This window comes from Stenella coeruleoalba (assembly GCF_951394435.1).
Source record: "Stenella coeruleoalba genome assembly, chromosome: 6".
NCBI classification, from domain to species: domain Eukaryota; kingdom Metazoa; phylum Chordata; class Mammalia; order Artiodactyla; family Delphinidae; genus Stenella; species Stenella coeruleoalba.
Window position 1 is genome coordinate 30,092,696 of NC_137151.1, and position 23,701 is coordinate 30,116,396.

Sequence of the window (23,701 nt, forward strand, 5' to 3'; positions counted from 1 at the left end):
CAGTTTCCTGCAATTCTGCCCCGCTTTCAAGTCCTCTTTGCAGTCTTACTTCAGTATATTTTTGGATGATAGCTGTCATTTATAACTCTGCAGGTTTGTGAATTACAGTGCCCCTGAGCTCCTTTCTTCAACTCGCTTTCTTTTGAGCTGGCCGCAACACCGCAGGATGGCTTCAGGCCCTAATCTGGTTCTGGTACGGCACGCTGAGCCTTTGGTTATTTCCTCTCCTGGTGGGAAATGAGAGTTAAATTTGCCCGTCCAGACACCTCCAGCTAGCCTCTCATTTGTTCTCGCTATTCCTGTTCATCTTCCGCAGAAATTGCAAACTGGGCCAAACAGGAGGTTAAAGGCGCTGACTCTCCAAGTGGGGAGAGTGTTAGTAAAGCGTCTGGAATGTTGCACCCGAGTACCAGGGGAGGAAAACTGAGACATATTTGAACACCTCTCCCGATCACATGGTTGATCATACTCTGGGTTCCACATGCATGTTTTAGCTGAAGGAAGAATACCTAAAAACTGGGTAGTTGAAACCCGTGGAATGGGTACCATGCAATATGACTTCAAAGGGTCTTCATTTGCTCACCGAACCTCTCCAATCCTATCACTGCTGCGTTTATGCCCCTGTACACATGCTTGATTCTCTTTCGGAGACATAGCAATCTATAGGTTTTAAGATACTTACTAGTCAGGTACATTCTTAGGCGTTTAATATGCGGTGTTGAGTCCATTTCGTTGAGCAAGGAGTAGCTCTTGTCTATTCCATATTTGGCTTAAGGAACTTTATCTGTGCTCATATCAATCTCTGGTTTTATGCAGCACCCCAACTCACCTTTACCCTTAAGCAAGCATAAGTTGGTTTTCTAAATTTGAGACCCTGTTCTGTTCTGTAATTCAGTTCCTGTATAGCCAAGTTTACATTCCGTGTATTACTGATATCTTATGATGTTTCTTTTTCTGTGTGACTTATTTCAGTTAGAATCATCATACCTGAATCCACTCATTGTGCTGCTAAGGACCTGATGACACAGATTTCATTGCTGAGTGATATTGCTTTGTAAGTAAATACCACAACTTCTTTATCCATTTTTCACTTTCTGCGATGTTGAACTTGTACTGTAAACGAGGTTCTTGTAAACAGAGCCGTTCCAAACTTTGGGGTGGCTGTGTCTTTTTGATTTTAATTTCCCTAAGCTATAGGACCATAAGTGGAAGTGCCCTAGGTTCTGTTGCTTTGTTTTTTAGATGTTTCAGGAAACACCATACACTTCTCCCGAGTGGTTGTTGGCAATTTACATCCCGCCCATCAGCATGACAAGGCTCCCAGTTCTCCATGGCCTGTCCTGCCTTTCTGGATTTTACACTTTTTTCAGATGGCCCTTTTGACCGGGGGGAAGTGAGACTTCATTGTAGTGCAGATTTCCTTTGCAAGCTTGCTTGGTTGGCCAAAAAGGGCGTATGCGTTTTTTCCTGAATATATTCAGGAAAAAACGCATACGCCCTTTTTGGCCAAGTGCATCATTGTGGACGTTCTGCCTCTTTTCCTATGCTTTCAATGCAATTCCAGTCTACCTCCTGAAATCGGTTTCCTGCAATTCTGCCCCGCTTTCAAGTCCTCTTGGCAGCCTTACTTCAGTCTAATTTTTGACGATAGCTGTCATTTATAACTCTTCAGGTTTGTGAATTACAGTGCCCCTGAGCTCCTTTCTTCAACTCGCTTTCTTTTGAGCTGGCCGCAACACCGCAGGATGGCTTCAGGCCCTAATCTGGTTCTGGTACGGCACGCTGAGCCTTTGGTTATTTCCTCTCCTGGTGGGAAATGAGAGTTAAATTTGCCCGTCCAGACACCTCCAGCTAGCCTCTCATTTGTTCTCGCTATTCCTGTTCATCTTCCGCAGAAATTGCAAACTGGGCCAAACAGGAGGTTAAAGGCGCTGACTCTCCAAGTGGGGAGAGTGTTAGTAAAGCGTCTGGAATGTTGCACCCGAGTACCAGGGGAGGAAAACTGAGACATATTTGAACACCTCTCCCGATCACATGGTTGATCATACTCTGGGTTCCACATGCATGTTTTAGCTGAAGGAAGAATACCTAAAAACTGGGTAGTTGAAACCCGTGGAATGGGTACCATGCAATATGACTTCAAAGGGTCTTCATTTGCTCACCGAACCTCTCCAATCCTATCACTGCTGCGTTTATGCCCCTGTACACATGCTTGATTCTCTTTCGGAGAGATAGCAATCTATAGGTTTTAAGATACTTACTAGTCAGGTACATTCTTAGGCGTTTAATATGCGGTGTTGAGTCCATTTCGTTGAGCAAGGAGTAGCTCTTGTCTATTCCATATTTGGCTTAAGGAACTTTATCTGTGCTCATATCAATCTCTTGTTTTATGCAGCACCCCAACTCACCTTTCCCCTTAAGCAAGCATAAGTTGGTTTTCTAAATTTGAGACCCTGTTCTGTTCTGTAATTCAGTTCCTGTGTAGCCAAGTTTACATTCCGTGTATTACTGATATCTTATGATGTTTCTTTTTCTGTGTGACTTATTTCAGTTAGAATCATCATACCTGAATCCACTCATTGTGCTGCTAAGGACCTGATGACACAGATTTCATTGCTGAGTGATATTGCTTTGTAAGTAAATACCACAACTTCTTTATCCATTTTTCACTTTCTGCGATGTTGAACTTGTACTGTAAACGAGGTTCTTGTAAACAGAGCCGTTCCAAACTTTGGGGTGGCTGTGTCTTTTTGATTTTAATTTCCCTAAGCTATAGGACCATAAGTGGAAGTGCCCTAGGTTCTGTTGCTTTGTTTTTTAGATGTTTCAGGAAACACCATACACTTCTCCCGAGTGGTTGTTGGCAATTTACATCCCGCCCATCAGCATGACAAGGCTCCCAGTTCTCCATGGCCTGTCCTGCCTTTCTGGATTTTACACTGTTTTCAGATGGCCCTTTTGACCGGGGGGAAGTGAGACTTCATTGTAGTGCAGATTTCCTTTGCAAGCTTGCTTGGTTGGCCAAAAAGGGCGTATGCGTTTTTTCCTGAATATATTCAGGAAAAAACGCATACGCCCTTTTTGGCCAAGTGCATCATTGTGGACGTTCTGCCTCTTTTCCTATGCTTTCAATGCAATTCCAGTCTACCTCCTGAAATAAGTTTCCTGCAATTCTGCCCCGCTTTCAAGTCCTCTTGGCAGCCTTACTTCAGTCTATTTTTGGACGATAGCTGTCATTTATAACTCTGCAGGTTTGTGAATTACAGTGCCCCTGAGCTCCTTTCTTCAACTCGCTTTCTTTTGAGCTGGCCGCAACACCGCAGGATGGCTTCAGGCCCTAATCTGGTTCCGGCACGGCACGCTGAGCCTTTGGTTAATTCCTCTTCCTGGTGGGAAATGAGAGTTAAATTTGCCCGTCCAGACACCTCCAGCTAGCCTCTCATTGGTTCTCGCTATTCCTGTTCATCGTCCGCAGAAATTGCAAACTGGGCCAAACAGGAGGTTAAAGGGACTGACTCTCCAAGTCGGGAGAGTGTTAGTAAAGCGTCTGGAATGTTGCACCCGAGTACCAGGGTACGAAAACTGAGACATATTTGAACACGTCTCCCGATCACATGGTTGATCATACTCTGGGTTCCACATGCAGGTTTTAGCAGAAGGAAGAATACCTTAAACCTGGGTAGTTGAAACCCGTGGAATGGGTACCATGCAATATGACTTCAAAGGGTCTTCATTTGCTCACCGAACCTCTCCAATCCTATCACTGCTGCGTTTATGCCCCTGTACACATGCTTGATTCTCTTTTGGAGACATAGCAATCCATAGGTTTTAAGATACTTACTAGTCAGGTACATTCTTAGGCGTTTAATATGCGGTGTTGAGTCCATTTCGTTGAGCAAGGAGTAGCTCTTGTCTATTCCATATTTGGCTTAAGGAACTTTATCTATGCTCATTTCAATCTCTGGTTTTATGCAGCACCCCAACTCACCTTTCCCTTTAAGCAAGCATAAGTTGGTTTTCTAAATTTGAGACCCTGTTCTGTTCTGTAATTCAGTTCCTGTGTAGCCAAGTTTCCATTCCGTGTATTACTGATATCTTATGATGTTTCTTTTTCTGTGTGACTTATTTCAGTTAGAATCATCATACCTGAATCCACTCATTGTGCTGCTAAGGGCCTGATGACACAGATTTCATTGCTGAGTGATATTGCTTTGTAAGTAAATACCACAACTTCTTTATCCATTTTTCACTTTCTGCGATGTTGAACTTGTACTGTAAACGAGGTTCTTGTAAACAGAGCCGTTCCAAACTTTGGGGTGGCTGTGTCTTTTTGATTTTAATTTCCCTAAGCTATAGGACCATAAGTGGAAGTGCCCTAGGTTCTGTTGCTTTGTTTTTTAGATGTTTCAGGAAACACCATACATTTCTCCCGAGTGGTTGTTGGCAATTTACATCCCGCCCATCAGCATAACAAGGCTCCCAGTTCTCCATGGCCTGTCCTGCCTTTCTGGATTTTACACTTTTTTCAGATGGCCCTTTTGACCGGGGGGAAGTGAGACTTCATTGTAGTGCAGATTTCCTTTGCAAGCTTGCTTGGTTGGCCAAAAAGGGCGTATGCGTTTTTTCCTGAATATATTCAGGAAAAAACGCATACGCCCTTTTTGGCCAAGTGCATCATTGTGGACGTTCTGCCTCTTTTCCTATGCTTTCAATGCAATTCCAGTCTACCTCCTGAAATCGGTTTCCTGCAATTCTGCCCCGCTTTCAAGTCCTCTTGGCAGCCTTACTTCAGTCTATTTTTGGACGATAGCTGTCATTTATAACTCTGCAGGTTTGTGAATTACAGTGCCCCTGAGCTCCTTTCTTCAACTCGCTTTCTTGTGACCTGGCCGCAACACCGCAGGATGGCTTCAGGCCCTAATCTGGTTCCGGCACGGCACGCTGAGCCTTTGGTTAATTCCTCTTCCTGGTGGGAAATGAGAGTTAAATTTGCCCGTCCAGACACCTCCAGCTAGTCTCTCATTGGTTCTCGCTATTCCTGTTCATCTTCCGCAGAAATTGCAAACTGCGCCAAACAGGAGGTTATAGGGACTGACTCTCCAAGTGGGGAGAGTGTTAGTAAAGCGTCTGGAATGTTGCACCCGAGTACCAGGGGAGGAAAACTGAGACATATTTGAACACGTCTCCCGATCACATGGTTGATCATACTCTGGGTTCCACATGCAGGTTTTAGCTGAAGGAAGAATACCTTAAACCTGGAGAGTTAAGACCCGTGTAATGGGTACCATGCAATATGACTTCAAAGGGTCTTCATTTGCTCACCGAACCTCTCCAATCCTATCACTGCTGCGTTTATGCCCCTGTACACATGCTTGATTCTCTTTTGGAGACATAGCAATCCATAGGTTTTAAGATACTTACTAGTCAGGTACATTCTTAGGCGTTTAATATGCGGTGTTGAGTCCATTTCGTTGAGCAAGGAGTAGCTCTTGTCTATTCCATATTTGGCTTAAGGAACTTTATCTGTGCTCATTTCAATCTCTGGTTTTATGCAGCACCCCAACTCACCTTTACCCTTAAGCAAGCATAAGTTGGTTTTCTAAATTTGAGACCCTGTTCTGTTCTGTAACTCAGTTCCTGTGTAGCCAAGTTTACATTCCGTGTATTAGTGATATCTTATGATGTTTCTTTTTCTGTGTGACTTATTTCAGTTAGAATCATCATACCTGAATCCACTCATTGTGCTGCTAAGGGCCTGATGACACAGATTTCATTGCTGAGTGATATTGCTTTGTAAGTAAATACCACAACTTCTTTATCCATTTTTCACTTTCTGCGATGTTGAACTTGTACTGTAAACGAGGTTCTTGTAAACAGAGCCGTTCCAAACTTTGGGGTGGCTGTGTCTTTTTGATTTTAATTTCCCTAAGCTATAGGACCATAAGTGGAAGTGCCCTAGGTTCTGTTGCTTTGTTTTTTAGATGTTTCAGGAAACACCATACACTTCTCCCGAGTGGTTGTTGGCAATTTACATCCCGCCCATCAGCATAACAAGGCTCCCAGTTCTCCATGGCCTGTCCTGCCTTTCTGGATTTTACACTTTTTTCAGATGGCCCTTTTGACCGGGGGGAAGTGAGACTTCATTGTAGTGCAGATTTCCTTTGCAAGCTTGCTTGGTTGGCCAAAAAGGGCGTATGCATTTTTTCCTGAATATATTCAGGAAAAAACGCATACGCCCTTTTTGGCCAAGTGCATCATTGTGGACGTTCTGCCTCTTTTCCTATGCTTTCAATGCAATTCCAGTCTACCTCCTGAAATCGGTTTCCTGCAATTCTGCCCCGCTTTCAAGTCCTCTTGGCAGCCTTACTTCAGTCTATTTTTGGACGATAGCTGTCATTTATAACTCTGCAGGTTTGTGAATTACAGTGCCCCTGAGCTCCTTTCTTCAACTTGCTTTCTTGTGACCTGGCCGCAACACCGCAGGATGGCTTCAGGCCCTAATCTGGTTCCGGCACGGCACGCTGAGCCTTTGGTTAATTCCTCTTCCTGGTGGGAAATGAGAGTTAAATTTGCCCGTCCAGACACCTCCAGCTAGTCTCTCATTTGTTCTCGCTATTCCTGTTCATCTTCCGCAGAAATTGCAAACTGGGCCAAACAGGAGGTTAAAGGGACTGACTCTCCAAGTGGGGAGAGTGTTAGTAAACCGTCTGGAATGTTGCACCCGAGTACCAGGGTACGAAACCTGAGACATATTTGAACACGTCTCCCGATCACGTGGTTGATCATACTCTGGGTTCCACATGCATGTTTTAGCTGAAGGAAGAATACCTAAAACCTGGGTAGTTGAAACCCGTGGAATGGGTACCATGCAATATGACTTCAAAGGGTCTTCATTTGCTCACCGAACCTCTCCAATCCTATCACTGCTGCGTTTATGCCCCTGTACACATGCTTGATTCTCTTTCGGAGACATAGCAATCCATAGGTTTTAAGATACTTACTAGTCAGGTACATTCTTAGGCGTTTAATATGCGGTGTTGAGTCCATTTCGTTGAGCAAGGAGTAGCTCTTGTCTATTCCATATTTGGCTTAAGGAACTTTATCTGTGCTCATTTCAATCTCTGGTTTTATGCAGCACCCCAACTCACCTTTACCCTTAAGCAAGCATAAGTTGTTTTTCTAAATTTGAGACCCTGTTCTGTTCTGTAATTCTGTTCCTGTGTAGCCAAGTTTACATTCCGTGTATTACTAATATCTTATGATGTTTCTTTTTCTGTGTGACTTATTTCAGTTAGAATCATCATACCTGAATCCACTCATTGTGCTGCTAAGGGCCTGATGACACAGATTTCATTGCTGAGTGATATTGCTTTGTAAGTAAATACCACAACTTTTTTATCCATTTTTCACTTTCTGCGATGTTGAATTTGTACTGTAAACGAGGTTCTTGTAAACAGAGCCGTTCCAAACTTTGGGGTGGCTGTGTCTTTTTGATTTTAAATTCCCTAAGCTATAGGACCATAAGTGGAAGTGCCCTAGGTTCTGTTGCTTTGTTTTTTAGATGTTTCAGGAAACACCATACACTTCTCCCGAGTGGTTGTTGGCAATTTACATCCCGCCCTTCAGCATAACAAGGCTCCCAGTTCTCCATGGCCTGTCCTGCCTTTCTGGATTTTACACTTTTTTCAGATGGCCCTTTTGACCGGGGGGAAGTGAGCCTTCATTGTAGTGCAGATTTCCTTTGCAAGCTTCTTGCTTGGCCAAAAAGGGCGTATGCATTTTTTCCTGAATATATTCAGGAAAAAGCGCATACGCCCTTTTTGGCCAAGTGCATCATTGTGGACGTTCTGCCTCTTTTCCTATGCTTTCAATGCAATTCCAGTCTACCTCCTGAAATCGGTTTCCTGCAATTCTGCCCCGCTTTCAAGTCCTCTTGGCAGCCTTACTTCAGTCTATTTTTGGACGATAGCTGTCATTTATAACTCTGCAGGTTTGTGAATTACAGTGCCCCTGAGCTCCTTTCTTCAACTCGCTTTCTTGTGAGCTGGCCGCAACACCGCAGGATGGCTTCAGGCCCTAATCTGGTTCTGGCACGGCACGCTGAGCCTTTGGTTAATTCCTCTTCCTGGTGGGAAATGAGAGTTAAATTTGCCCGTCCAGACACCTCCAGCTAGTCTCTCATTGGTTCTCGCTATTCCTGTTCATCTTCCGCAGAAATTGCAAACTGGGCCAAACAGGAGGTTAAAGGGACTGACTCTCCAAGTGGGGAGAGTGTTAGTAAAGCGTCTGGAATGTTGCACCCGAGTACCAGGGGAGGAAAACTGAGACATATTTGAACACGTCTCCCGATCACATGGTTGATCATACTCTGGGTTCCACATGCATGTTTTAGCTGAAGGAAGAATACCTTAAACCTGCAGAGTTGAGACCCGTGTAATGGGTACCATGCAATATGACTTCAAAGGGTCTTCATTTGCTCACCAAACCTCTCCAATCCTATCACTGCTGCGTTTATGCCCCTGTACACACGCCTGATTCTCTTTTGGAGACATAGCAATCCATAGGTTTTACGATACTTACTAGTCAGGTACATTCTTAGGCGTTTAATATGGGGTGTTGAGTCCATTTCGTTGAGCAAGGAGTAGCTCTTGTCTATTCCATATTTGGCTTAAGGAACTTTATCTGTGCTCATTTCAATCTCTGGTTTTATGCAGCACCCCAACTCACCTTTCCCCTTAAGCAAGCATAAGTTGGTTTTCTAAATTGGAGACCCTGTTCTGTTTTGGAATGCAGTTCCTGTGTAGCCAAGTTTACATTGCTTGTATTAGTGATATCTTATGATGTTCCTTTTTCTGTGTGAATTATTTCAGTTAGAATCATCGTACCTGAATCCACTCATTATGCTGCTACGGGCCTGATGACATAGATTTCATTGCTGAGTGATACTGCATTGTACGTAAGTACCACAAGTTCTTTATCCATTTTTCACTTTCTGTGATATTGAACTTGTACGGTAAACGAGGTTCTTGTAAACGGAGGCGTCCCAAAGTTTGGCGTGGCTGTGTCTTTTTGATTTTAATTTCCCTAAGCTATAGGACCATAAGTGGAAGTGCCCTAGGCTCTGTTGCTTTGTTTTTTAGATGTTTCAGGAAACACCATACACTTCTCCTGAGTGTCTGTTGGCAATTTACATCCCGCCCATCAGCATAACAAGGCTCCCAGTTCTCCATGGCCTGTCCTGCCTTTCTGGATTTTACACTTTTTTCAGATGGCCCTTTTGACCGGGGAGAAGTGAGACTTCATTGTAGTGCAGATTTCCTTTGCAAGTTTGCTTGGTTGGCCAAAAAGGGCGTATGCGTTTTTTCCTGAATATATTCAGGAAAAAACGCATACGCCCTTTTTAGTCAAGTGCATCATTGTGGACGTTCTGCCTCTTTTCCTATGCTTTCAATGCAATTCCAGTCTACCTCCTGAAATCGGTTTCCTGCAATTCTGCCCCGCTTTGAAGTCCTCTTGGCAGCCTTACTTCTGTCTATTTTTGGATGATAGCTCTCATTTATAACTCTGCAGGTTTGTGAATTACAGTGCCCCTGAGCTCCTTTCTTCAACTCGCTTTCTTGTGACCTGGCCGCAACACCGCAGGATGTCTTCAGGCCCTAATCTGGTTCCGGCACGGCACGCTGAGCCTTTGGTTAATTCCTCTTCCTGGTGGGAAATGAGAGTTAAATTTGCCCGTCCAGACACCTCCAGCTAGTCTCTCATTGGTTCTCGCTATTCCTGTTCATCTTCCGCAGAAATTGCAAACTGCGCCAAACAGGAGGTTATAGGGACTGACTCTCCAAGTGGGGAGAGTGTTAGTAAAGCGTCTGGAATGTTGCACCCGAGTACCAGGGGAGGAAAACTGAGACATATTTGAACACGTCTCCCGATCACATGGTTGATCATACTCTAGGTTCCACATGCAGGTTTTAGCTGAAGGAAGAATACCTTAAACCTGGAGAGTTAAGACCCGTGTAATGGGTACCATGCAATATGACTTCAAAGGGTCTTCATTTGCTCACCGAACCTCTCCAATCCTATCACTGCTGCGTTTATGCCCCTGTACACATGCTTGATTCTCTTTTGGAGACATAGCAATCCATAGGTTTTAAGATACTTACTAGTCAGGTACATTCTTAGGCGTTTAATATGCGGTGTTGAGTCCATTTCGTTGAGCAAGGAGTAGCTCTTGTCTATTCCATATTTGGCTTAAGGAACTTTATCTGTGCTCATTTCAATCTCTGGTTTTATGCAGCACCCCAACTCACCTTTACCCTTAAGCAAGCATAAGTTGGTTTTCTAAATTTGAGACCCTGTTCTGTTCTGTAACTCAGTTCCTGTGTAGCCAAGTTTACATTCCGTGTATTAGTGATATCTTATGATGTTTCTTTTTCTGTGTGACTTATTTCAGTTAGAATCATCATACCTGAATCCACTCATTGTGCTGCTAAGGGCCTGATGACACAGATTTCATTGCTGAGTGATATTGCTTTGTAAGTAAATACCACAACTTCTTTATCCATTTTTCACTTTCTGCGATGTTGAACTTGTACTGTAAACGAGGTTCTTGTAAACAGAGCCGTTCCAAACTTTGGGGTGGCTGTGTCTTTTTGATTTTAATTTCCCTAAGCTATAGGACCATAAGTGGAAGTGCCCTAGGTTCTGTTGCTTTGTTTTTTAGATGTTTCAGGAAACACCATACACTTCTCCCGAGTGGTTGTTGGCAATTTACATCCCGCCCATCAGCATAACAAGGCTCCCAGTTCTCCATGGCCTGTCCTGCCTTTCTGGATTTTACACTTTTTTCAGATGGCCCTTTTGACCGGGGGGAAGTGAGACTTCATTGTAGTGCAGATTTCCTTTGCAAGCTTGCTTGGTTGGCCAAAAAGGGCGTATGCATTTTTTCCTGAATATATTCAGGAAAAAACGCATACGCCCTTTTTGGCCAAGTGCATCATTGTGGACGTTCTGCCTCTTTTCCTATGCTTTCAATGCAATTCCAGTCTACCTCCTGAAATCGGTTTCCTGCAATTCTGCCCCGCTTTCAAGTCCTCTTGGCAGCCTTACTTCAGTCTATTTTTGGACGATAGCTGTCATTTATAACTCTGCAGGTTTGTGAATTACAGTGCCCCTGAGCTCCTTTCTTCAACTTGCTTTCTTGTGACCTGGCCGCAACACCGCAGGATGGCTTCAGGCCCTAATCTGGTTCCGGCACGGCACGCTGAGCCTTTGGTTAATTCCTCTTCCTGGTGGGAAATGAGAGTTAAATTTGCCCGTCCAGACACCTCCAGCTAGTCTCTCATTTGTTCTCGCTATTCCTGTTCATCTTCCGCAGAAATTGCAAACTGGGCCAAACAGGAGGTTAAAGGGACTGACTCTCCAAGTGGGGAGAGTGTTAGTAAACCGTCTGGAATGTTGCACCCGAGTACCAGGGTACGAAACCTGAGACATATTTGAACACGTCTCCCGATCACGTGGTTGATCATACTCTGGGTTCCACATGCATGTTTTAGCTGAAGGAAGAATACCTAAAACCTGGGTAGTTGAAACCCGTGGAATGGGTACCATGCAATATGACTTCAAAGGGTCTTCATTTGCTCACCGAACCTCTCCAATCCTATCACTGCTGCGTTTATGCCCCTGTACACATGCTTGATTCTCTTTCGGAGACATAGCAATCCATAGGTTTTAAGATACTTACTAGTCAGGTACATTCTTAGGCGTTTAATATGCGGTGTTGAGTCCATTTCGTTGAGCAAGGAGTAGCTCTTGTCTATTCCATATTTGGCTTAAGGAACTTTATCTGTGCTCATTTCAATCTCTGGTTTTATGCAGCACCCCAACTCACCTTTACCCTTAAGCAAGCATAAGTTGTTTTTCTAAATTTGAGACCCTGTTCTGTTCTGTAATTCTGTTCCTGTGTAGCCAAGTTTACATTCCGTGTATTACTAATATCTTATGATGTTTCTTTTTCTGTGTGACTTATTTCAGTTAGAATCATCATACCTGAATCCACTCATTGTGCTGCTAAGGGCCTGATGACACAGATTTCATTGCTGAGTGATATTGCTTTGTAAGTAAATACCACAACTTTTTTATCCATTTTTCACTTTCTGCGATGTTGAATTTGTACTGTAAACGAGGTTCTTGTAAACAGAGCCGTTCCAAACTTTGGGGTGGCTGTGTCTTTTTGATTTTAAATTCCCTAAGCTATAGGACCATAAGTGGAAGTGCCCTAGGTTCTGTTGCTTTGTTTTTTAGATGTTTCAGGAAACACCATACACTTCTCCCGAGTGGTTGTTGGCAATTTACATCCCGCCCTTCAGCATAACAAGGCTCCCAGTTCTCCATGGCCTGTCCTGCCTTTCTGGATTTTACACTTTTTTCAGATGGCCCTTTTGACCGGGGGGAAGTGAGCCTTCATTGTAGTGCAGATTTCCTTTGCAAGCTTCTTGCTTGGCCAAAAAGGGCGTATGCATTTTTTCCTGAATATATTCAGGAAAAAGCGCATACGCCCTTTTTGGCCAAGTGCATCATTGTGGACGTTCTGCCTCTTTTCCTATGCTTTCAATGCAATTCCAGTCTACCTCCTGAAATCGGTTTCCTGCAATTCTGCCCCGCTTTCAAGTCCTCTTGGCAGCCTTACTTCAGTCTATTTTTGGACGATAGCTGTCATTTATAACTCTGCAGGTTTGTGAATTACAGTGCCCCTGAGCTCCTTTCTTCAACTCGCTTTCTTGTGAGCTGGCCGCAACACCGCAGGATGGCTTCAGGCCCTAATCTGGTTCTGGCACGGCACGCTGAGCCTTTGGTTAATTCCTCTTCCTGGTGGGAAATGAGAGTTAAATTTGCCCGTCCAGACACCTCCAGCTAGTCTCTCATTGGTTCTCGCTATTCCTGTTCATCTTCCGCAGAAATTGCAAACTGGGCCAAACAGGAGGTTAAAGGGACTGACTCTCCAAGTGGGGAGAGTGTTAGTAAAGCGTCTGGAATGTTGCACCCGAGTACCAGGGGAGGAAAACTGAGACATATTTGAACACGTCTCCCGATCACATGGTTGATCATACTCTGGGTTCCACATGCATGTTTTAGCTGAAGGAAGAATACCTTAAACCTGCAGAGTTGAGACCCGTGTAATGGGTACCATGCAATATGACTTCAAAGGGTCTTCATTTGCTCACCAAACCTCTCCAATCCTATCACTGCTGCGTTTATGCCCCTGTACACACGCCTGATTCTCTTTTGGAGACATAGCAATCCATAGGTTTTACGATACTTACTAGTCAGGTACATTCTTAGGCGTTTAATATGGGGTGTTGAGTCCATTTCGTTGAGCAAGGAGTAGCTCTTGTCTATTCCATATTTGGCTTAAGGAACTTTATCTGTGCTCATTTCAATCTCTGGTTTTATGCAGCACCCCAACTCACCTTTCCCCTTAAGCAAGCATAAGTTGGTTTTCTAAATTGGAGACCCTGTTCTGTTTTGGAATGCAGTTCCTGTGTAGCCAAGTTTACATTGCTTGTATTAGTGATATCTTATGATGTTCCTTTTTCTGTGTGAATTATTTCAGTTAGAATCATCGTACCTGAATCCACTCATTATGCTGCTACGGGCCTGATGACATAGATTTCATTGCTGAGTGATACTGCATTGTACGTAAGTACCACAAGTTCTTTATCCATTTTTCACTTTCTGTGATATTGAACTTGTACGGTAAACGAGGTTCTTGTAAACGGAGGCGTCCCAAAGTTTGGCGTGGCTGTGTCTTTTTGATTTTAATTTCCCTAAGCTATAGGACCATAAGTGGAAGTGCCCTAGGCTCTGTTGCTTTGTTTTTTAGATGTTTCAGGAAACACCATACACTTCTCCTGAGTGTCTGTTGGCAATTTACATCCCGCCCATCAGCATAACAAGGCTCCCAGTTCTCCATGGCCTGTCCTGCCTTTCTGGATTTTACACTTTTTTCAGATGGCCCTTTTGACCGGGGAGAAGTGAGACTTCATTGTAGTGCAGATTTCCTTTGCAAGTTTGCTTGGTTGGCCAAAAAGGGCGTATGCGTTTTTTCCTGAATATATTCAGGAAAAAACGCATACGCCCTTTTTAGTCAAGTGCATCATTGTGGACGTTCTGCCTCTTTTCCTATGCTTTCAATGCAATTCCAGTCTACCTCCTGAAATCGGTTTCCTGCAATTCTGCCCCGCTTTGAAGTCCTCTTGGCAGCCTTACTTCAGTCTATTTTTGGATGATAGCTCTCATTTATAACTCTGCAGGTTTGTGAATTACAGTGCCCCTGAGCTCCTTTCTTCAAGTCGCTTTCTTGTGACCTGGCCGCAACACCACAGGATGGCTTCAGGCCCTAATCTGGTTCTGGCACGGCACGCTGAGCCTTTGGTTAATTCCTCTTCCTGGTGGGAAATGAGAGTTAAATTTGCCCATCCAGACACCTCCAGCTAGTCTCTCATTGATTCTCGCTATTCCTGTTCATCTTCCACAGAAATTGCAAACTGGGCCAAACAGGAGGTTAAAGGGACTGACTCTCCAAGTCGGGAGAGTGTTAGTAAAGCGTCTGGAATGTTGCACCCGAGTACCAGTGGAGGAAAACTGAGACATATTTGAACACGTCTCCCGATCACATGGTTGATCATACTCTGGGTTCCACATGCAGGTTTTAGCTGAAGGAAGAATACCTTAACATGGAGAGTTAAGACCCGTGTAATGGGTACCATGCAATATGACTTCAAAGGGTCTTCATTTGCTCACCGAACCTCTCCAATCCTATCACTGCTGCGTTTATGCCCCTGTACACATGCTTGATTCTCTTTTGGAGACATAGCAATCCATAGGTTTTAAGATACTTACTAGTAAGGTACATTCTTAGGCGTTTAATATGCGGTGTTGAGTCCATTTCGTTGAGCAAGGAGTAGCTCTTGTCTATTCCATATTTGGCTTAAGGAAATTTATCTGTGCTCATTTCAATCTCTGGTTTTATGCAGCACCCCAACTCACCTTTCCCCTTAAGCAAGCATAAGTTGGTTTTCTAAATTTGAGACCCTGTTCTGTTCTGTAATTCAGTTCCTGTGTAGCCAAGTTTACATTCCGTTTATTAGTGATATCTTATGATGTTTCTTTTTCTGTGTGACTTATTTCAGTTAGAATCATCATACCTGAATCCACTCATTGTGCTGCTAAGGGCCTGATGACATAGATTTCATTGCTGAGTGATATTGCTTTGTAAGTAAATACCACAACTTCTTTATCCATTTTTCACTTTCTGCGATGTTGAACTTGTACTGTAAATGAGGTTCTTGTAAACAGAGGCGTCCCAAACTTTGGGGTGGCTGTGTCTTTTTGATTTTAATTTCCCTAAGCTATCGGACCATAAGTGGAAATGCCCTAGGCTCTGTTGCTTTGTTTTTTAGATGTTTCAGGAAACACCATACACTTCTCCTGAGTGTCTGTTGGCAATTTACATCCCTCCCATCAGCATAACAAGGCTCCTAGTTCTCCATGGCCTGTCCTGCCTTTCTGGATTTTACACTTTTTTCAGATGGCCCTTTTGACCGGGGGGAAGTGAGACTTCATTGTAGTGCAGATTTCCTTTGCAAGCTTGCTTGGTTGGCCAAAAAGAGCGTATGCGTTTTTTCCTGAATATATTCAGGAAAAAACGCATACGCCCTTTTTGGCCAAGTGCATCATTGTGGACGTTCTGCCTCTTTTCCTATGCTTTCAATGCAATTCCAGTCTACCTCCTGAAATCGGTTTCCTGCAATTCTGCCCCGCTTTCAAGTCCTCTTGGCAGCCTTACTTCAGTCTATTTTTGGACGATAGCTCTCATTTATAACTCTGCAGGTTTGTGAATTACAGTGCCCCAGAGCTCCTTTCTTCAACTCGCTTTCTTTTGAGCTGGCCGCAACACCGCAGGATGGCTTCAGGCCCTAATCTGGTTCCGGCACGGCATGCTAAGCCTTTGGTTATTTCCTCTTCCTGGTTGGAAATGAGAGTTAAATTTGCCCGGCCAGACACCTCCAGCTAGCCTCTCATTGGTTCTCGCTATTCCTGTTCATCTTCCGCAGAAATTGCAAACTGGGCCAAACAGGAGGTTAAAGGCGCTGACTCTCCAAGTGGGGAGAGTGTTAGTTAAGCGTCTAGAATGTTGCACCCGAGTACCAGGGGAGGAAAACTGAGACATATTTGAACACCTCTCCCGTTCACATGGTTGATCATACTTGTGTTCCACATGCATGTTTTAGCTGAACGAAGAATACCTTAAACCTGTAGAGTTGAGACCCGTGTAATGGGTACCATGCAATATGACTTCAAAGGGTCTTCATTTGCTCACCGAACCTCTCCAATCCTATCACTGCTGCGTTTATGCCCCTGTACACACGCTTGATTCTCTTTTGGAGACATAGGAATCCATAGGTTTTACGATACTTACTAGTCAGGTACATTCTTAGGCGTTTAATATGCGGTGTTGAGTCCATTTCGTTGAGCAAGGAGTAGCTCTTGTCTATTCCATATTTGACTTAAGGAACTTTATCTGTGCTCATTTCAATCTCTGGTTTTATGCAGCACCCCAACTCACCTTTCCCCTTAAGCAAGCATAAGTTGGTTTTCTAAATTTGAGACCCTGTTCTGTTCTGTAATTCAGTTCCTGTGTAACCAAGTTTACATTCCGTGTATTACTGATATCTTATGATGTTTCTTTTTCTGTGTGACTTATTTCAGTTAGAATCATCATACCTGAATCCACTCATTGTGCTGCTAAGGGCCTGATGACATAGATTTCATTGCTGAGTGATATTGCTTTGTAAGTAAATACCACAACTTCTTTATCCATTTTTCACTTTCTGCGATGTTGAACTTGTACTGTAAACGAGGTTCTTGTAAACAGAGCCGTTCCAAACTTTGGGGTGGCTGTGTCTTTTTGATTTTAATTTCCCTAAGCTATAGGACCATAAGTGGAAGTGCCCTAGGCTCTGTTGCTTTGTTTTTTAGATGTTTTAGGAAACACCATACACTTCTCCTGAGTGTCTGTTGGCAATTTACATCCCGCCCATCAGCATAACAAGGCTCCTAGTTCTCCATGGCCTGTCCTGCCTTTCTGGATTTTACACTTTTTTCAGATGGCCCTTTTGACCGGAGAGAAGTGAGACTTCATTGTAGTGCAGATTTCCTTTGCAAGTTTGCTTGGTTGGCCAAAAAGGGCGTATGCGTTTTTTCCTGAATATATTCAGGAAAAAACGCATACGCCCTTTTTGGTCAAGTGCATCATTGTGGACGTTCTGCCTCTTTTCCTATGCTTTCAATGCAATTCCAGTCTACCTCCTGAAATCGGTTTCCTGCAATTCTGCCCCGCTTTCAAGTCCTCTTGGCAGCCTTACTTCAGTCTATTTTTGGACGATAGCTGTCATTTATAACTCTGCAGGTTTGTGAATTAGTGTCCCTGAGCTCCTTTCTTCAACTCGCTTTCTTGTGACCTGGCCGCAACACCGCAGGATGGCTTCAGGCCCTAATCTGGTTCCGGCACGGCACGCTGACCCTTTGGATAATTCCTCTTCCTGGTGGGAAATGAGAGTTAAATTTGCTCGTCCACACACCTCCAGCTAGTCTCTCATTGGTTCTCGCTATTCCTGTTCATCTTCCGCAGAAATTGCAAACTGGGCCAAACAGGAGGTTAAAGGGACTGACTCTCCAAGTCGGGAGAGTGTTAGAAAAGCGTCTGGAATGTTGCACCCGAGTACCAGGGTACGAAAACTGAGACATATTTGAACACGTCTCCCTATCACATGGTTGATCATACTCTGGGTTCCACATGCATGTTTTAGCGGAAGGAAGAATACCTAAAACCTGGGTAGTTGAGACCCGTGGAATGGGTACCATGCAATATGACTTCAAAGGGTCTTCATTTGCTCACCGAACCTCTCCAATCCTATCACTGCTGCGTTTATGCCCCTGTACACATGCTTGATTCTCTTTCGGAGACATAGCAATCCATAGGTTTTACGATACTTACTAGTGAGGTACATTCTTAGGCGTTTAATATGCGGTGTTGAGTCCATTTCGTTGAGCAAGGAGTAGCTCTTGTCTATTCCATATTTGACTTAAGGAACTTTATCTGTGCTCATTTCAATCTCTGGTTTTATGCAGCACCCCAACTCACCTTTACCCTTAAGCAAGAATAAGTTGGTTTTCTAAATTTGAGACCCTGTTCTGTTCTGTAATTCAGTTCCTGTGTAACCAAGTTTCCATTCCGTGTATTACTGATATCTTATGATGTTTCTTTTTCTGTGTGTCTTATTTCAGTTAGAATCATCATACCTGAATCCACTCATTGTGCTGCTAAGGGCCTGATGACACAGATTTCATTGCTGAGTGATATTGCTTTGTAAGTAAATACCACAACTTCTTTATCCATTTTTCACTTTCTGCGATGTTGAACTTGTACTGTAAACGAGGTTCTTGTAAACAGAGCCGTTCCAAACTTTGGGGTGGCTGTGTCTTTTTGATTTTAATTTCCCTAAGCTATAGGACCATAAGTGGAAGTGCCCTAGGTTCTGTGGCTTTGTTTTTTAGATGTTATAGGAAACACCATACACTTCTCGCGAGTCTCTGTTGGCAATTTACATCCCGCCCATCAGCATAACAAGTCTCCCAGTTCTCCATGGCCTGTCCTGCCTTTCTGGATTTTACACTTTTTTCAGATGGCCCTTTTGACCGGGGGGAAGTGAGACTTCATTGTAGTGCAGATTTCCTTTGCAAGCTTGCTTGGTTGGCCAAAAAGGGCGTATGCGTTTTTTCCTGAATATATTCAGGAAAAAACGCATACGCCCTTTTTGGCCAAGTGCATCATTGTGGACGTTCTGCCTCTTTTCCTATGCTTTCAATGCAATTCCAGTCTACCTTCTGAAATCGGTTTCCTGCAATTCTGCCCCGCTTTCAAGTCCTCTTGGCAGCCTTACTTCAGTCTATTTTTGGACGATAGCTGTCATTTATAACTCTGCAGGTTTGTGAATTACAGTGCCCCTGAGCTCCTTTCTTCAACTCGCTTTCTTTTGAGCTGGCCGCAACACCGCAGGATGGCTTCAGGCCCTAATCTGGTTCCGGCACGGCACGCTGAGCCTTTGGTTAATTCCTCTTCCTGGTGGGAAATGAGAGTTAAATTTGCCCGTCCAGACACCTCCAGCTAGGCTCTCATTGGTTCTCCCTATTCCTGTTCATCTTGCGCAGAAATTGCAAACTGGGCCAAACAGGAGTTTAAAGGCGCTGACTCTCCAAGTGGGGAGAGTGTTAGTAAAGCGTCTGGAATGTTGCACCCGAGTACCAGGGGAGGAAAACTGAGACATATTTGAACACGTCTCCCGATCGCATGGTTGATCATACTCTGGGTTCCACATGCATGTTTAGCTGAAGGAAGAATACCTAAAACCTGGGTAGTTGAAACCCGTGGAATGGGTACCATGCAATATGACTTCAAAGGGTCTTCATTTGCTCACCGAACCTCTCCAATCCTATCACTGCTACGTTTATGCCCCTGTACACTTGCTTGATTCTCTTTTGGAGACATAGCAATCTATAGGTTTTAAGATACTTACTAGTCAGGTACATTCTTAGGCGTTTAATATGCGGTGTTGAGTCCATTTCGTTGAGTAAGGAGTAGCTCTTGTCTATTCCATATTTGGCTTAAGGAACTTTATCTGTGCTCATTTCAATCTCTGGTTTTATGCAGCACCCCAACTCACCTTTCCCCTTAAGCAAGCATAAGTTGGTTTTCTAAATTTGAGACCCTGTTCTGTTCTGTAATTCAGTTCCTGTGTAGCCAAGTTTACATTCCGTGTATTACTGATATCTTATGATGTTTCTTTTTCTGTGTGACTTATTTCAGTTAGAATCATCATACCTGAATCCACTCATTTTGCTGCTAAGGGCCTGATGACACAGATTTCATTGCTGAGTGATATTGCTTTGTAAGTATATACCACAACTTCTTTATCCATTTTTCACTTTCTGCGATGTTGAACTTGTACTGTAAACGAGGTTCTTGTAAACAGAGCCGTTCCAAACTTTGGGGTGGCTGTGTCTTTTTTATTTTAATTTCCCTAAGCTATAGGACCATAAGTGGAAGTGCCCTAGGTTCTGTTGCTTTGTTTTTTAGATGTTTCAGGAAACACCATACACTTCTCCCGAGTGGTTGTTGGCAATTTACATCCCGCCCATCAGCATAACAAGGCTCCCAGTTCTCCATGGCCTGTCCTGCCTTTCTGGATTTTACACTTTTTTCAGATGGCCCTTTTGACCGGGGGGAAGTGAGACATCATTGTAGTGCAGATTTCCTTTGCAAGCTTGCTTGGTTGGCCAAAAAGGGCGTATGCGTTTTTTCCTGAATATATTCAGGAAAAAACGCATACGCCCTTTTTGGCCAAGTGCATCATTGTGGACGTTCTGCCTCTTTTCCTATGCTTTCAATGCAATTCCAGTCTACCTCCTGAAATCGGTTTCCTGCAATTCTGCCCCGCTTTCAAGTCCTCTTGGCAGCCTTACTTCAGTCTATTTTTGGACGAGAGCTGTCATTTATAACTCTGCAGGTTTGTGAATTACAGTGCCCCTGAGCTCCTTTCTTCAACTCGCTTTCTTGTGACCTGGCCGCAACACCGCAGGATGGCTTCAGGCCCTAATGTGGTTCCGGCACGGCACGCTGAGCCTTTGGTTAATTCCTCTTCCTGGTGGGAAATGAGAGTTAAATTTGCCCGTCCAGACACCTCCAGCTAGCCTCTCATTGGTTCTCGCTATTCCTGTTCATCTTCCGCAGAAATTGCAAACTGGGCCAAACAGGAGGTTAAAGGGACTGACTCTCCAAGTGGGGAGAGTGTTAGTAAAGCGTCTGGAATGTAGCACCCGAGTACCAGGGTACGAAAACTGAGGCATATTTGAACATGTCTCCCGATCACATGGTTGATCATACTCTGGGTTCCACATGCATGTTTAGCTGAAGGAAGAATACCTAAAACCTGGGTAGTTGAAACCCTTGGAATGGGTACCATGCAATATGACTTCAAAGGGTCTTCATTTGCTCACCGAACCTCTCCAATCCTATCACTGCTGCGTTTATGCCCCTGTACACTTGCTTGATTCTCTTTTGGAGACATAGCAATCTATAGGTTTTAAGATACTTACTAGTCAGTTACATTCTTAGGCGTTTAATATGCGGTGTTGAGTCCATTTCGTTGAGCAAGGAGTAGCTCTTGTCTATTCCATATTTGGCTTAAGGAACTTTATCTGTGCTCATTTCAATCTCTGGTTTTATGTAGCACCGCAACTCACCTTTACCCTTAAGCAAGAATAAGTTGGTTTTCTAAATTTGAGACCCTGTTCTGTTCTGTAATTCAGTTCCTGTGTAGCCAAGTTTACATTCCGTGTATTACTGATATCTTATGATGTTTCTTTTTCTGTGTGACTTATTTTAGTTAGAATCATCATACCTGAATCCACTCATTGTGCTGCTAAGGGCCTGATGACACAGATTTCATTGCTGAGTGATATTGCTTTGTAAGTAAATACCACAACTTCTTTATCCATTTTTCACTTTCTGCGACGTTGAACTTGTACTGTAAACGAGGTTCTTGTAAACAGAGCCGTTCCAAACTTTGGGGTGGCTGTGTCTTTTTGATTTTAATTTCCCTAAGCTATAGGACCATAAGTGGAAGTGCCCTAGGTTCTGTTGCTTTGTTTTTTAGATGTTTCAGGAAACACCATACACTTCTCCCGAGTGTCTGTTGGCAATTTACATCCCCCCCATCAACATAACAAGGCTCCCAGTTCTCCATGGCCTGTCCTGCCTTTCTGGATTTTACACTTTTTTCAGATGACCCTTTTGACCAGGGGGAAGTGAGACTTCATTGTAGTGCAGATTTCCTTTGCAAGCTTGCTTGGTTGGCCAAAAAGGGCGTATGCGTTTTTTCCTGAATATATTCAGGAAAAAACGCATACGCCCTTCTTGGCCAAGTGCATCATTGTGGACGTTCTGCCTCTTTTCCTATGCTTTCAATGCAATTCCAGTCTACCTCCTGAAATCGGTATCCTGCAATTCTGCCCCGCTTTCAAGTCCTCTTGGCAGCCTTACTTCAGTCTATTTTTGGACGATAGCTGTCATTTATAACTCTGCAGGTTTGTGAATTACAGTGCCCCTGAGCTCCTTTCTTCAACTTGCTTTCTTGTGCCCTGGCCGCAACACCGCAGGATGGCTTCAGGCCCTAATGTGGTTCCGGCACGGCACGCTGAGCCTTTGGTTAATTCCTCTTCCTGGTGGGAAATGAGAGTTAAATTTGCCCGTCCAGACACCTCCAGCTAGCCTCTCATTGGTTCTCGCTATTCCTGTTCATCTTCCGCAGAAATTGTAAACTGGGCCAAACAGGAGGTTAAAGGGACTGACTCTCCAAGTGGGGAGAGTGTTAGTAAAGCGTCTGGAATGTTGCACCCGAGTACCAGGGTATGAAAACTGAGGCATATTTGAACATGTCTCCCGATCACATGGTTGATCATACTCTGGGTTCCACATGCATGTTTAGCTGAAGGAAGAATACCTAAAACCTGGGTAGTTGAAACCCTTGGAATGGGTACCATGCAATATGACTTCAAAGGGTCTTCATTTGCTCACCGAACCTTTCCAATCCTATCACTGCTGCGTTTATGCCCCTGTACACTTGCTTGATTCTCTTTTGGAGACATAGCAATCTATAGGTTTTAAGATACTTACTAGTCAGGTACATTCTTAGGCGTTTAATATGCGGTGTTGAGTCCATTTCGTTGAGCAAGGAGTAGCTCTTGTCTATTCCATATTTGGCTTAAGGAACTTTATCTGTGCTCATTTCAATCTCTGGTTTTATGCAGCACCCCAACTCCCCTTTACCCTTAAGCAAGCATAAGTTGGTTTTCTAAATTTGAGACCCTGTTCTGTTCTGTAATTCAGTTCCTGTGTAGCCAAGTTTACATTCCGTGTATTACTGATATCTTATGATGTTTCTTTTTCTGTGTGACTTATTTCAGTTAGAATCATCATACCTGAATCCACTCATTGTGCTGCTAAGGGCCTGATGACACAGATTTCATTGCTGAGTGATATTGCTTTGTAAGTAAATACCACAACTTCTTTATCCATTTTTCACTTTCTGCGACGTTGAACTTGTACTGTAAACGAGGTTCTTGTAAACAGAGCCGTTCCAAACTTTGGGGTGGCTGTGTCTTTTTGATTTTAATTTCCCTAAGCTATAGGACCATAAGTGGAAGTGCCCTAGGTTCTGTTGCTTTGTTTTTTAGATGTTTCAGGAAACACCATACACTTCTCCCGAGTGGTTGTTGGCAATTTACATCCCGCCCATCAGCATAACAAGGCTCCTAGTTCTCCATGGCCTGTCCTGCCTTTCTGGATTTTACACTTTTTTCAGATGGCCCTTTTGACCGGGGGGAAGTGAGACTTCATTGTAGTGCAGATTTCCTTTGCAAGCTTGCTTGGTTGGCCAAAAAGGGCATATGCGTTTTTTCCGGAATATATTCAGGAAGAAACGCATACTCCCTTTTTGGCCAAGTGCATCATTGTGGATGTTCTGCCTCTTCCTATGCTTTCAATGCAATTCCAGTCTTCCTCCTGAAATCGGTTTCCTGCAAT

At 43.7% G+C, this 23,701-nt stretch overlaps 1 long non-coding RNA gene across 1 annotated transcript in view; it reads left to right on the forward strand.

The window, feature by feature from the left end:
- The window catches only part of LOC307188209, a 1,799,555-nt gene that overhangs the window by 22,662 nt on the left and 1,753,192 nt on the right, over positions 1-23,701 (forward strand). The gene's annotated exons all lie outside the window — the stretch shown is intronic.